This window comes from Drosophila willistoni, unplaced genomic scaffold (assembly GCF_018902025.1).
Source record: "Drosophila willistoni isolate 14030-0811.24 unplaced genomic scaffold, UCI_dwil_1.1 Seg485, whole genome shotgun sequence".
Lineage (NCBI taxonomy): Eukaryota > Metazoa > Arthropoda > Insecta > Diptera > Drosophilidae > Drosophila > Drosophila willistoni.
Window position 1 is genome coordinate 2,950,186 of NW_025814416.1, and position 12,813 is coordinate 2,962,998.

At 36.9% G+C, this 12,813-nt stretch overlaps 1 protein-coding gene across 2 annotated transcripts in view; it reads right to left on the minus strand.

The window, feature by feature from the left end:
* LOC111519568 (S-adenosylmethionine decarboxylase proenzyme) overlaps positions 1 to 12,813 on the minus strand; it is a 296,107-nt gene that overhangs the window by 83,139 nt on the left and 200,155 nt on the right. The window lies entirely within an intron of this gene.

Sequence of the window (12,813 nt, forward strand, 5' to 3'; positions counted from 1 at the left end):
TATAATTTGTTTTTGAATAAATCAATTATTTAATAATGTCTATCTGTTGCAAATATAATTGCAATAATCCCAGCAAGACCAGTGAAGACTTTCTTTACTGTTGGCTGTGTGACAATGTAATGCACTTTAAATGTGTCAAGGTGCGGGATAGTATTGCACAGGGTGGCGGCCTTAAATGGAGCTGTGATTCGTGTCGTGGCTTGGAGCTCGAGATGCGAAGTTTTATGAAACGGACTGGGGATGCATTTAAAACCCTGTCAGCTGGCGTTCATAAGCTCCAAGAGGAGCTTTTGGCGATGGAGCTTCAATTCAGAAGTTCTAAACTTTTGATTGAATCTCCGACGCGAAAGAGGGCCAGGTTTCAGGGCGCGTCCCTCAGTCCGTCGGCACATTCGTCTCTACCAGTTCCGGCTTTCGACATTGACCCTATGTCACCAAATGCACAGCAGCTGATATCGTTTAGGAGTCCGGCTTTGGCAGGTGTGGAGTCTCTTCCCATTTCCCCTGGAGACGGTATCCCACCTACTAACACGATATCAGTTGTAGTTTCCGAACCGTCCGGGCAAACATCCGTTTCCAGGAATATTGCCAATAAAGTAGTTACAAGAGGAGCTAGTAAAGTGCTGGCTTCTTCAGCTGCTGCTGCGTCTGCTGTAGCCGCTACTGCTGTGCCTAGTACTCCTAGTTCCCTTGTTGTAGTTCCACCCAAAAAGCAAATTTTTATTTCGAGGCTTGACCCAATACTACTTCTGAAGAAGTCATAGCCTCCATCCAGGGCAAAGTTCAAGCACCAAACATTGCTGTGGAAAAGTTCCGTTTTTCATATACTCGGGACATTTCGTCCTTTAAAATAGGTGTCTCCCCAGATCTTTTTGGCCAAATATGTCATAAAGATTTTTGGCCGGAACGCCTTGTTGTAAAAGAGTATACAATAAAAAAGAAGAATCGGCCTCCGACTAGCTTGCTACCTGCCTCTGTGAATAACGTTCCTTCCGGCTCGTCTGCACCTGTTGGCGAGTCAAAAAACTAATTTCGTCCCTAACTCTGGCCTATCAGAACGTACTAAACTGTCTAAACTCTATGTAGATAGTCTAGCTTTTGACTTTCATATTCTTGCCTTTACTGAGACTTGGCTGAAGCCTGATATTGCCGATGCTTCAATTTTCCCCTCAAAATATTTAATTTATAGACATGATCGGACTATCCGTATTGGTGGTGGCGTTTTGATCGCTGTTGACTCAGCGTTCTCGTCTGCAATTGTCCTCCAATCAGGAGATTGAATTTGTTTGTGTTAAAATTTCGTTTAATTCTTTTTCTGCCTTTATTACTTGTTCGTATATTCCACCACAGTCCGACTTGGCAGTATACACTCACCATTTGGAAGCTATTCAACTTATTTCCTCATATCTCTCTGACAAAGACTTGCTCGTTGTTGTGGGAGATTTTAATTTACCTGAGATTGCCTGGACCCTTTCATTTGACTCTTTATTACTGTTGCCCTCCTTGTCACATTGTTTCATAGATGGTCTGCTTGAGTTGTCCCTAACTCAAAAAATCCTGTCCGGAATAGTCGTAACAGATCACTAGATCTGGTATTTGTGTTGGATTCTTCCAACTGCGATGTTTCCAGGACTGATCCCTTAGTTATCCCCGAAGACAACTTTCATCCAACTCTGGATATAACCATTGACCTTCCTTTTGGTGTTATGTCTCGACATAATAACTCGATGCCTCCAACCCGATGTTTTCGCAAGACAAACTTTACTAAACATAAAAAACCCGTGTTAACTAATGATTGGACATATCTGTATACTTGCACGGATATGGACTCTGCCATTTCTGTCTTCTATAAAACTCTTGAGTCGTTCTTTGATGTTTGTGTCCCGCGTGTGACTCTAGGATGGTCTGATAGACCTCCTTGGTTATCACGTGAGTTATGTATCTTGAAGAACGTAAAATCGAGATGTTATAAAAGATTTAAAAAATCCGGTAAAGCATCGGATTTTTCCCTATATGTAGTTGCTCGATCAAATTTTATGGTGCTGAATTCACATTGCTATAAGGATTATCTTCAGCGATGTAAACTCAGGTTTTCTCGCGATCCTAAGCAATTTTATAAATTTGTAAATGTTAAACGTAAGACATTAGTGCACCCGTCTTACTTGTCTTTCGAAAACAATAAAGCTGACAATGATCAGGCAATTGCTGATATGTTTGCTGATTTTTTTAAAACAACTTATTCCTCTTCGATTTATCAAGCAAATCCTCCTTATCCTCATCACTTGCAATTGTCTAATTGCATTTTAGACCCTGTGTTTGATGAAAGTTCGGTTCTTAGCGTGCTCAGTTCCGTCAAACCAATATATGCACCTGGCCCTGATGGAATACCAGGCTGCGTATTAAGGTTTTGCGCGGAGGCCCTATGTAAGCCAATACTTAAGTTGTTTACACTGTCCGTCACATCTTCCGCCTTCCTGCCTATCTGGAAGAAATCATATATTATTCCTCTTCATAAAAAGGGGAAGAAGTCCGAAGCCTCCAGTTATAGGGGTATTTATAAATTGTCTGCCATACCCAAAGCATTTGAGAAAATAATAACATCTCAATTGCAGCATTTTTGTAGCTCAATCATTTCGTCATCCCAACATGGGTCTAAAAAACGTAGATCGACAACTACTAACCTATAAGAATTTACATCTCACTCAATCAAAGGGTTCAAGACTGCCGTGCAAACTGACGTCATTTATACTGACTTCAGCAAGGCCTTTGACTCTGTTAATCATACTCTGCTTTTATATAAATTAAACGCACTTGGCATCCCCAGCCTTTTGCTAGATTGGATTCTTCAATATCTTTCTAAGCGTACAAAAAAGGTCCTCTTTAAGTCTTCATTTTCTTAGACCATCCAAATGACCTCTGGAGTACCTCAGGGTAGTCATTTGGGTCCATTGCTATTCACTCTTTTTATAAATGATCTTCCATTGGTAGTGTCACATTCTCGGGTGCTTATGTACGCGGATGATGTCAAGCTTTACCTCAGTTTTAAAGACATATCGTCTTCTTGCCTACTTCAATCGGATTATAATTATCTTCAGAGTTTGTGTGAAACAAACCTATTAAACCTTAACGGCTCTAAATGTAAAGTTATGTCTTTTTATAGATGCACTCCATACTTAGCAACTTATTATCTTAACGACACTGCCTTCGAGCGGTTAGATATTATCAATGATTTAGGTGTTCTTATGGACCATAAATTGACTTTTAATCCTCATATTTCTGTTACAGTTAGTAAAGCTATGAATGTTCTTGGGTTTGTGAAACGATGGTCAAAAGAGTTTGACGATCCGTACACAACCAAAATTCTGTATACTTTTTTATCCCTCCTATCTTAGAGTACGGATCTTGCATATGGTCACCTCAATATGAGACGCACCAAAGTAAAATTGAATCTGTTCAAAAGCAATTTCTGCTTTTCGCTCTTCGCGGTCTAAATTGGGATCGCAATGTCAATTTGCCATCATACTCCAGTAGGCTTCTTTTAATCAATCTTCCTTCTTTAATTAATCGTATAGTAATGCTTAGTGCTATCTTTCATAAACTTTTAATAGGTGAAATAGACTCTCCTGAGCTATTGAACCAGTTAAACCTATCTGTACCCCGTACTGTAGTTCTAACTATTCTTTGCATGAACCTTTTCGAGTCCTATGTTCTGACTACAATCTTCTGTATCCCGTAATCAGATCAGAAGCCTCTATTTCCGTTGTGAAAACTTCTATTTTAGCACTTCTATTTTAGCTCGTAATTAGCTGTAGTTAATCATATTTTTAATTGTTTGTCCGTTTTATTTGTATTTGTCCACGCGATCGTGCCGTCCGATATGCGGCTGCGCCCCACGGTCGGTCGGGCGGGAGGTGGACAGCGCTCTGCTTGGGCTCGCGCGAAACAGGCTATGTCCTGGTGTCGTATGGGCCACTTGAACGTACTTCGCATTGTACGCGTCAACGTCCAGACAAAAAACTTACAAAACACTTACAACAACTTGGTAGATCAGTCAGAACCAAATAAGAACATAGTCCACATGAACGGAATAAAAATAATAAAGATAAATAAGCGAAGACTAATAACAAAATAGGCACAACACATAAATATCTTTTCGGCACCTTAGATCAAAACAATAAAGAAGAGCTTGAATAAAAAATCTATAAAATAAAAAAAATTCTGGGAAAGAAAATAATTTACACGTTTGACCATGCTATTATTGAAAGAATCGATTTAGATCAATTTTTGTCGCAGATTGAAAAATAAGAGCACCGGTCTGAGAAGGTACCAATTGTCTCTAGACGACAATTCATTTAACAGCTGCAGCATTACAGACACCAAAGTAAAAGGATACGAAATAAAAAATTTAGATAAAAAACATAAAACCATTATTACTGCGTAAATATCATGATGATTCCATCTGGGGTGGCTACTCAGGAATATCGCGAATCTTAGCAAAATTACAAAATCATGTCCGCTGGAAAAATATGGGCAAAGATATTGTTCAACATGTAAAAAAATGCCAACATGGCCAGCTAAATAAATCACAACGACACACAAAGCAACCTATGGTTATTACACCAACACCTTAAAATGCTTTTGATGTTGTGTTAATTGACACAATATGGCCACTTCCAAAAACGGAAGACGGGTACGAACATGCGGTCACAGCCACCTGCGACTTAACAAAATACTTAGAAAGCATTCCTGTACAAACTAAAAGTGCCAAAGACATAGCCAAAGCAATTTTTGAAAGAGTAATCTTGACGTATGGCCCTATCATGAAAATAATTACTGATTTGGGCACAGAATATAAAACTCAGGTAGCTTCAGAACTATATAAGCTTCTAGGAATTGACCACGTCACTTCCACAGCATATCACCATCAAACTTTAGGGTTCCTAAATCATAGAGCATTCAATGAATATCTTAGAATGTGTATTTCTTCAGATAAAACGGACTTGCCTACATGACTTAAATATTAAATATTATTGCTACAATACCACGCCATCAACAGTATATTGGCACTGTCCCTTCAAATTAATTTTTGGAAAAATTCCCATCCCCTATAGATTTATGACATGCATTGAGATAGATCCAGTCTATAACATTGAGGCTAATGATAAAGAAGTTAAATATAGATTACAATGTACATGTAAAGGAGCTCAAATATTAGTAGAAAATCATTAGGTAGTTAATCAAAAATCTACAATAAGAAAATAAATACAGTAGAAATATCGATAAGAGATCTAGTAATTGTAAGGAATAAATTAGGACATAAGCTAGGTAGTAGATACAAAGGGCCCTATAAGATAGTTAGAATAAAAAGAAAAAATGAACTAAGTAAGTCGTCTCCCCGACTTAGGTATACCATACACCAGTAAAACAAATATTTCCAATTTATAATAACAAATGATCCTCAACCTACCACGATATCACAGAACCACATCTCTACATAAAATAGCTGATATTAAAATGATTGATGAGCGCATCAGTCACTCTAAAACCAAATTTACAATTAAAAAATCTTAGATAGCTCAGGTTTTGAGCTAATAGGGCCTTTGCCTCACTATTTATATATAGTCAATGCCTTAAGTGCCTTCTTTTGTAGTTTTAAGATAGTACCTAAGTTGCATTTAAAGGTTTTTCCTTTATATTCTAAATTTATTAACATCTTACTTCTAAACATGTAAATAAAATATCTCAGCTGATCAGACATAAATTAAGTCTAAACTCTGTAAATAAATCAATAAGCTAGCTTTAAGCTAAATATAATAATATGGAAATAAAGCAATGAAAAATCTAAATCTAATAACAAATGCACAATCGCTCACTCAAGCATACGAGCACCCTAGCGCCCCACCAGCCAAAGGCCAACTCCGGCCTTATGGAAAAACGTTTATATGCATAACTTAGCTATTTTTGATCCGGTTTGATCAAACTTGATATTTTGCTGGATGTTGAAATTACGGGTGGGAAGCGGCGTGGCAAAATTTGTACACATACAAAATGTCCACATTTACTAAGCAAATATACATAGCAAGGTGTTCATACGGACGGAGGGACATATTGTCTAGACGTTGACGCGTACAATGCGAAGTACGTTCAAGTGGCCCATACGACACCAGGACATAGCCTGTTTCGCGCGAGCCCAAGCAGAGCGCTGTCCACCTCCCGCCCGACCGACCGTGGGGCGCAGCCGCATATCGGACGGCACGATCGCGTGGACAAATACAAATAAAACGGACAAACAATTAAAAATATGATTAACTACAGCTAATTACGAGCTAAAATAGAAGTGCTAAAATAGAAGTTTTCACAACGGAAATAGAGGCTTCTGATCTGATTACGGGATACAGAAGATTGTAGTCAGAACATAGGACTCGAAAAGGTTCATGCAAAGAATAGTTAGAACTACAGTGTTTTAAGGATAGAGGAATAAAATTTCTATTAAACTGGTTCAATAGCTCAGGAGAGTCTATTTCACCTATTAAAAGTTTATGAATAAAGATAGCACTAAGCATTACTCTACGATTAATTAAAGAAGGAAGATTGATGAAAAGAAGCCTACTGGAGTATGATGGCAAATTGGCATTGCGATCCCAATTTAGACCGCGAAGAGCAAAAAGCAGAAATTGCTTTTGAACAGATTCAATTTTACTTTGGTGCGTCTCATATTGAGGTGACCATATGCAAGATCCGTACTCTGAGATAGGACGGATTAAAGAAGTATACAGAATTTTGGTTGTGTACGGATCGTCAAACTCTTTTGAACATCGTTTCACAAACCCAAGAACATTCATAGCTTTATTAACTGTAGCAGAAATATGAGGATTAAAAGTTAATTTATGGTCCATAAGAACACCTAAGTCATTGATAATATCTAACCGCTCTAAGGCAGTCTCGTTAAGATAATAAGTTGCTATGCATGGAGTGCATCTATAAAAAGACATAACTTTTCATTTAGAGCCGTTAAGGTTTAATAGGTTTGTTTCACACCAACTCTGAAGATAATTAAGATCCGATTGAAGTAGGCAAGAAGAAGATATGTTTTTAAAACTGAGGTAAAGCTTAACATCATCCGCGTACATAAGCACACGAGAATGTGTCACTACCAATGGAAGCTCATTTATAAAAAGAGTGAATAGCAATGGACCCAAATGACTACTCTGAGGTACTCCAGATGTCACTTGGATGGTCTTAGAAAATAAAGACTTAAAGAGGACCTTTTGTGTACGCTTAGAAGGATATTGAAGAATCCAATCAAGCAAAAGGCTGGGGATGCCAAGTGCGTTCAACTTATATAAAAGCAGAGTATGATTAACAGAGTCAAAGGCCTTGCTGAAGTCAGTATAAATGAAGTCAGTTTGCACGGCAGTCTTGAATCCTTTGATCGAGTGAGATGTAAATTCTAATAGGTTAGTAGTTGTCGATCTACGTTTTTTAAGCCCATGTTGGGATGACGAAATAATTGAGCTACAAAAATGCTAGCTCAATGTTATTATTTTCTCAAATGATTTGGGTATGGCAGACAATTTAGAAATACCCCTATAATTGGAGGCTTCGAACTTTTTCCCCTTTTTATGAAAAGGAATAATATATGATTCCTTCCAGATAGACCGGAAGGCAGAAGATGTGATGGACAGTGTAAACAACTTAAGTATTAGCTTACATAGGACCTCTGCACAAAACCTGCATACGCAGCCTAGTATTCCGTCCGGGCCAGGTGCATATACTGGATTCAAGGAACTGATCACGCTTAGAACCGAACTTTTATTAAACATACGGTCTAAAAGGCAATTGCGTGATCAGTGTAAGCTTTATTGTTTTCGAAAGACAAGTAAGACGGGTGCACTGATGTCTTACGTTTTACATTGACAAAGTTGTAAAATTGCTTAGGATCGCGAGAAAACCTATGTTTACATCGCTGAAGATAATCCTTATAGCATTGTAAATTTAGCACCATAAAATTTGATAAAGCAACTACATAAAGGGAAAAATCCGATGCTTTACCGAATTTTTAATAGCATCTTTTATAGCATCCTGATTTTACGTTCTTCAAGTTGCATAACTCACGTTAGAACCAAGGAGGTTTATCAGACCATCCTTGTGCGGAACACATCGAAAAATTTATGAGTTTTAGAGAAGACAGAAATAGTAGAGTAATAGAGTCCACATCCGTGCAAGTATACAGATATGACCAATCATTAGTTAACAAAAGATTTTTAAGTTTAGTAAAGTTTGTCTTGCGAAAACATCGAGTTGGAGGCATCAAGTTATTATATAGAGACATAACCCCAAAAGGAAGGTTTCATCCAGAGTTGGATGAAAGTTGTCCTCATCTTGTGCGCAATTGCTTGTTCTTCTGAACTTAATGATATATCTTTACTTTGAATTCCATGTATTTCATCCATTTTTCAAAACCTTTCTAATAATATTTTAAGATCTTGCTGCGTTAAATTACACGTGTAGTGTCAAGTTGATTGAGGTTCAGCAATCTTACCCCCGACGATCTATCCTAATGCAGTTTCTACTAGATGAGAAAAAACAGAAAACACCTTTACACATAAATCTCCCTCAATTTCTTTGGGAATAGCCCAATTTGACACATCTAGTTTCTTTTCAGGCCGAGGTAGAGATATAGATTTAGTCACCATAAAGTCCATACTCCATGCTTCTGGAGATATTCTTGAACGAATTTTGGTAGATCCAGAATGGGTTATATGTGTACGTATTTCACCGATTCCAGCAATCTCATTACTCGTAACGAAACGGAAGCTGAAGCCGTTTGGCTAATTATTCAGTTATAATGGTAAGCTCAGAGCGGGAATCAAATAATGCTCTTGCGAGATGAAACCCACCAAATTTGTCTTGAATTAGAACTATTGCTCATGGAAGCAATCCCCTCCGAGGTTGGCGAGTCAACATCGATGTTGCAAATGTTTTACCTTCGTCATGAGTATTATGAATGGTTGGTTGATTATTTCCCTCGACGTTTAAATCCTTATGCATGTTTGTGTGATGTAAACTGTCGACATCTGTTCAATTTAGAACACTTTGAGGCTGGATGACCCCTATTGAGGCAATTAAAACAAAGTCTCGCTGTCTTAACAATCATTAATCACTCTATAAAAGGTAGCGAATTAAAAACTGGACAGAATGCTAACCAATGCTCAGCTGACTGAAATTGCATGCATCTGCTTTGGGCTGCAAAGAATACTTTCGAAGTATATTTGAAAATTGTCTCTGACGGGTCTTTCCTACTGTCGATTTTGCAGACACCCTAAATACTGATCATTGAGGCAGTCTACAGACTTGGGATAATTTTCGTCTGATACTTGAAATTGCGACACTGCTTAGAGCTTTAGGAAACTAAATTCTTCTGCTTTTTCCTTGCACCGATGTGCTGTAATATGATTGACTTTGTTTCGATAAAAATATTTTCTATTTCAGCCCGGGTCGCGATTGCTGGATCTAGCTTCTCAATATTGGTAAGAACTTGTAATGCAACTTTTGATATTTAATTGCAGTTGATTCCGTTGTTGTCTAAGAGGTAAAAGCTGATTTTGAATTGTTGGTGGAGTCATTTTGGGCCATTAATGGAAGAAATGTAGCAAGTTAGAAATGAATTAAAGCTGAGCTAGACGAGTTCTAGTTTTAAGAAAACATTAAGTTAAGGGTTTCTACATTGTATGATAAAAAAATTAGATTTATATTTTTGGCATTTTTGGATAGATATATGATGCAAGAATACTATGTTAAAATTTTAAGTTGAAATCTGTAATTTTATGAAAGTTATCCGTTAAGTGGAGTGGTGACAAGCGTGCTGGGCCGCATGGCTCATGGAAGTCCTACATGCCGCAAAAATCGGTATGAAATTTTTTACACATGTTCTTTAGGATATTTTGCATCGCTTGCACCGCTCATTCAAAAAAATAATTACTAGCCAAAAAAAAAAGAGAAAAGGGCTATGATATACAGCTGGGAACTTAAAAATAGCACCAATTGCTGAGGTTATGTGTTCAAAGGATTCTTGGCTTCAATTTAAGGCTCAAAGAACATGTGAATACGTTTTTGAATGTTTCAAAATTTACTACTAATGAAAGCAAAAAACATTTTAATAATATCCAACGTATTCAAAGTTTTTCAGGGATTTTCTTCAAATACTCAAAAAATACCCGAAACTAAAAATAGCACCACTTTTTAAATATTTAGTTAAAATGAAAAAAAAGGAAAAAAAATTCATTAATATGTTATGATTAGCTATTAAAAATATTAATAAATTAAAAACTCAATACTTCGTTTCGTTGCCTTTAGTGACAAAATCCGCTACACAACGTCTTAGCATTGAGTTAACCAGGTCTTGACAGCGTTTGACCGGTATTTTCTTCCAGGACTCCTCCCAAAACGTCTTATTTTTGTTGGTTTTGCAACAGCAACTGCTTTTATAATGTCAGACCACATATTTTTGATAGGGGTTAGGCCTGGTGACCATGCCGAACACTCTATTACATTTAGAGAAATCTCTGAGAATCACTGCCTGGCTTTCTTACTGGTGTGCTTTGGGTCGTTGTCCTGTTGAAAGACCCGTATAAGTGGCATATTATCCTCAGCCTATGGTAGCATCACCGTCTCCAAGGTAATTACAATAACATACTGATCCATAGACGACTTTACGCACTATATTAGACCGACACCTTAATAATAAAAACAGGCCCATATCATGACACTGGATTCGCCATGTTTAACAGTCTTCAGGGTGCATTTGGAGTTATGTGGACGCCAGACGTATACTCTAGAGCCATTTCCATCATACATGACAACTTTACTTTCATCAGTCAATAGCACGTGTCTCTACTTTTGGACAGGCCAATTCTAATAATTTTTGGCAAACTTAAGGCGATTGGCAATATGTCCCGCATTCAAAAGTGGAAGCTTTCTGGGGGTTCAAGCTTATAAATTGCTCTTCCGAAAGTACTTGCGAACTATTTAGTCGCTAGTCGAGATGTTCAATTCCTTTTCCAGATCGCATACAGCCTTAAAAGGATCCCTATTGTTCTCTCGGATTAAGCAACCGACTTCTTGCTCCTTCAGTTTTGGCTTTCGTATGCGAGTTTCAGACTTCTGTTTGAAATTGATCGCATTTCGAATCATTTTCATGGAACTACCAACCAATTTTAAAACTTAGCGATAGGATTATCTCTCAAAAATCTGGTTTTGGATGAGTTTTCGTTTCCATTAGTAGTGAATATTTTACGTTGAAAAACGTATTCACATGTTCCTTAACCTTAAATTAAAGCCAAGAATCCTTTGAACACATAACCTAACCTCATTACAACATTTGATCAATGAAAATTTTACAACATTTGTGTTGCCACCGCTCAATTTTTTTCAAAGACACATAAAATAGCATAAGTAGTTATATAATATAATGTTAGTTCGATTTGCTCTAAAGTGGTATTAAACATTTGTCAATTTAATTTCACATGAAAACAATAGGGTTGTCAATTCAACAACTACATTGCACTGGATTGATATTTTAAAATTTATGTTTGTAATATAATAATAATTCGATCACCAATTCTCAAATTTTTTCTTGTTTTTCTGGAACATGCTTTATATTTTTCCTTAAATCTTCGTTAAATCTAAAAACAGATTTATTTATTTTTGCCTTGCGCAACCCTATTGTATCCAGAAACTATCGAAATAGCTGCCAATCGGTACTAGTGATTCCAAAAATAGTTTCAAAAAGTGAAGTGTCTTTAATTTGTTTGACACCAGCATTTCATTTGGTAGATTTCAAAACCAAAGTGCTGCAAAATCTCTAGGGAATCCTGTGACACCCCTGAATACTATTGATTTAAACGTAAATTAAGAGATCAAGTTTCATTTAAGAATGGAACAGTCATAAACTAGAAGACATATGATACATGAGGTAATAGAAATAGGAATTAATGATAACATTTTAATTAGACACAGTATAGAATGCTAGGTTGAAAATTTATATAACACAGACATTTCATAATTCAACCTTCAAAATCAGAATACAAAATTTTTTAAGCATGATTTTCAGGTCACAAAAAAAAAGGTCTGATTTTCGCAAAAGAACGTCGCAGACTTTTATACTGGAGCAATGCGACGAATGTGACATGCTATTTTAACTTACCTTGGAATCTCTTTTCGCTCCATGTCTTGCTGAAACTGCATATGGCGTAACCATTGTAACATATTGGGGCATATTGGACAAGACATCAATTCGTTTCATTATTTGCAATTGCTACTGTTTTTCCAAACGTCAAAAACTAAATAAGTGCAGAGCATTTACTTTTCGTAGTTTGCCTACCTTTGTTAATGGTTTGCCACAACTCAAGAACGAAGGACCATTGAAACAGAGTCCTCCAGTGACTCTTGAAAAGTATTCGAATTTTTAAGATGAAATAAAAAATGTTTAATATAAAATTGCCTTATTGAAGCAAAGTTCTATTACGGACTGTCTTGAAAAAAAATCGCCGGTGACGTGCATTCGTTAAATTGATGAGTGAAAAGAGATTGGCAATTCACAGAGAGGTAAAACACTTTCATTCATGAAATAAAAAATGTTTAATATAAAATTGCCTTATTGAAGCAAACTTCTATTAAGGACTGTCTTGAAAAAAAATCGCCGGTGACGTGCATTCGTTAAATTGATGAGTGAAAAGAGATTGGCAATTCACAGAGAGGTAAAACACTTTCATTCCTTTTTACCCCCATACAATAGGTGTTTCTATGAAAACA